A 3,770-nucleotide genomic window follows, 5' to 3' on the forward strand; every position below is an offset into this window, starting at 1 on the left:
TCGAGAGATTTCAAGACCGCCAACCTATTCGAGCTCCAATTCCTCAGCTCGAAACCACCATTGCTGAAAATCTCTCTCACCTCTCTGGATACCTGGCAAGCTTCTTCTACCGTCCCGAAGCTGTCCAGGTAGTCATCCACGTAGGTACTCTCAAGAATACCTTCTACCGCTCGTAAAAACTGCTCTATGTGTTCCTTCGCATTCCGGGCCTTAACATACTGCGCTGTGGCCGGCGAACACCAAACGTCACGACGTCTACAATGTAGGTACTCAGCTCGTCCGAAGGATTGTCACGCCACAAGAAACGCTGCGCATGCTTGTCCTCCTTTCGTACTCTTATTTGTAGAAACATCTCCTTCACATCCGCACACGCCGCCACCGCATACAGACGGAATCGGAAGAGTACTCCGGGCAAGGACATAACCTCATCTGGACCCTTAAGGAGCATGTCGTTGAGCGAGACCCCTTGTGCCTTGGCTGCAGCATCCCAAATCAGACGGACCTTCCCGGGCTTATTTGGGTTCGTGATTACCCCTATTGGCAGATACCAAACACGATTCTGATCAGCTTCCGCCAGTTCCTGTGCCGTAGCCTTGTGCACGTACTGCTTGTCCAACAGATCACGAATCTGACGCTGTACCTGCAACTTCAGCTGACCATCTCGTTCCATCCTTCTCTCCAGGCAGACATTATCGACCTTCCACAGCAGGCCTGACTCGAAACGCTTCCCTACCCGAACGGTAGTAACTTCCAAAAGATGTTGCGCACGTTGTACTTCCGGATCTGGCTGGACTACGTGCGTAACCCCCACCTGTTCCAGCTCGTAAAACTTCCGAATCGTTTCGTGAAGGTCCTCCAGATTGTTGCACTCGCAGATATGCAACAGTCGCTCACCCTCCACGTTTATCGGTTTCCCGTAGATGCACCAACCTAGGCGCGTATTAACTGCGATCGGTTCACCAACTCCTCCCTCTACCGTCCTAAGAGGGACCGACAACCGCAGATTGTCAAAACCGATTAACATCCTCGGTTCCGCATTCTGATATTCCCTTATCGGTAACCGCTTCAGATGTTCCCATGTTCCTTCGTCCGGTTCGAAGGATTGTCGAGGAAGATTTAACCTAGGCACCGTCCGCACCGAGTTGACCGAACGCTTCGTAAAACCGACCGGCCCCACCTCGAAGTTCACACGCCTGGAACCAGCCTCAACCCTTGTTGTGTCACCGGTCCAACGAATGCAAAGAGGTTCTACCTCCCCTTCGACACCCAATTCTTCCGCTAAATCCTCGTCCACTAACGTCATGGACGAACATTCATCCAAGAAGGCAAACGTTGTTACCGTTGAGGCTGGACCATAAACAGTGACAGGCACAATTCGGAAAAATACCTTCGACGACGACGACGCTGACAACGATGAAGACGACGACGACGCATTCTGATGATGGTTGTTGGCCACAACAGCACCACCGTCTCGGGAACTGATCTCGTTGTTGGACCTACGCTGCTCCTCAACGCCATGCAACAGCGCATGATGCTGATACGTGCATCCATCCTTCCCGCACACCGGTCTGTTCAAGCACGTCCGCCAATTGTGCTTGCCCAAACATCCAAAGCACAAGGAAGGTGCACGGGCCTTCCTCCAGCGCTCCTTTACCGGCATACTGACGAACGTGAAGCACTTGTCTACGTCGTGCTTTCCCTTAAGACAAATTATTCAAGGTCCTACCTGCGTTCCGTCTGTTGTCGACGCTCCCGGTGTCGCCACATGCGCGTGCACGTGTCCCTTGGTGTTCGGTTTCTTCCGCTCCGTTCCTTTCAGCGATGAAGATTCCCGGTTGGTTAACGTCTCCGCAGCACTCAGCAGCTCCGCCACGAATTCCGCAAACATAGTGAGATCCGGCTCCTCCGCGGCAGCATCTCGACAACCTCCTGCAGCAGCAATGGGTTGGCCAGGTGCGCTTTTCTTCCGGCAGCCTTCATGTGGTCCACCATTGTTTGCACCACTTCGCCGAACGCTATTACAGACTCGGGTTTCTCCATACACGGTGCAGGTGTCTTGCGTACCTTCTCGATAAGCGCCGTGATAAGATGCGCCGGTCGACCATACCGCAATCGCAACGTTGCAATCACTTGCGGCACCACCTCTAGAAGCACTAGACGGCTGCGCACCGCCTCCAACGCCGGACCCTTCAGGGCCTTCTGCAGTCGTACCATGTTCTCCCAATGCGAGAAACCAAATCTTTCCGTCGTGTGTTCATAGTTGGCGATGAACACAGGCCATTCCGCCGGATCACCGGAGAAGGCAGGAAGGTCGGTCGATACGGTACGATGCACAGTGCTTTTCTGACGAGCGGGGCTATGCTGCACGCGCAGCGAACCCTGTTCCGTATTCTCTTCCGGGCGGGACGGTAACAACACTTGCGTTTCGGAAAGCACGGCCGGTATCACTACCTGTGATTCGGGAATCACATTCACACCTAACGCATCGGCCAAAATTTTCTCTTCCTCCTTGACAAACTTCAGCTGCAGCTCCAGTTCCACTCGTTTCTTCTCCGCCTCCTGCCTTTTTCCACTCCTCGCGATCCTTTTGTTCCGTTTCCATGTTTACCTTTAGACCGTTTTAAAGGATTTTGTTAGCACGAAAAATGCCCCGGTTGAGCAGCACGCGGAATGTTATGGTAGTTTTAGTTCTGTTGCAAATGCAACAGGCAACAATCCGCGAGAATAAATGAACTAGACGCCTTCTCTACATCCGTGAATAAGTGTATTCTTTTTGTAATTTTTAGTTACACTTTTAGCAGATAAAAAACTTAACGTCTTCCTTCTCTCGCTTTATGGTTGTTACTGCCGTGTGTAACGCGGTCATTCGCCCTTTCCCTTCGCTCTCTTTCTCCGGCTCTCTCTGGCTAGGTTTTTTTCTCTTCGGCTGCGCTCCTGGCTCATCCTTAAGTGGCTGCGTACTTCCGCGGTCGGCTGTCATCGCACTTGACGTTGACGTTGTATTTTGTCAACACTGGGCCCCAGTGTTTTGGCCTCTCAAAACACTACCTCGTGGTTCAACGTCGATAGTTGCTACCTTGACTGCCAGTCGCTCGCATGTTTTTTTCCAGTAGCTAAACGAACGTGAACCCGTCTTACCGCACCGTCCTTGGATTGAATAGTGCGAATTACACGTCCCTTGGGCCAGCATCCCTGCGGAAGATTTTCGTCGATGATCACAACTACGTCTTCCTCCTGTAGCGGTTTGCAGGGCTGAAACCATTTCGTCCGTCGGGTAAGAGTGGGACGGTAGGAAGCTACCCATTTTTTCCAAAACAGATTAGCATAAACCTGCAATGTCTTCCAGTTGTTTCGTAGCGTGGCCGTTGTGTCGTCAGGTGGTAGGAAGGGTTTTACTCCTGATGAGGAACCTAGAAGGAAGTGATGTGGAGTTAATGGTGCTTCTTCCTCACTGTCAACTGGAACATCTGTCAACGGACGAGCGTTAACTTTTTGCTCGAACTCTATCAGTCAACCATTCAATACAGCGTCGGTAATGAGTCTCGTAAACTGGATATTTTGGAGGGTTTGTTTAACTGTGCGGATCAAGCGTTCCCGTGCTCCTCCAAAGTGCGGTGCCGCTGGCGGGTTAAAACTCCATCGTGTATCTGGTAAGTTCATTGCGTCGATCATCTCATCAGTGTTTACTTCTTTTAGCGCTTCCCGAAGTTCCCGACTCGTTCCAATGAAATTTCTACCTTGGTCCGAGAAGATTTCAACCGGCTTTCCGC

Source organism: Anopheles stephensi, unplaced genomic scaffold, assembly GCF_013141755.1.
Source record: "Anopheles stephensi strain Indian unplaced genomic scaffold, UCI_ANSTEP_V1.0 ucontig423, whole genome shotgun sequence".
In the NCBI taxonomy this organism is placed as follows: Eukaryota; Metazoa; Arthropoda; class Insecta; order Diptera; family Culicidae; genus Anopheles; species Anopheles stephensi.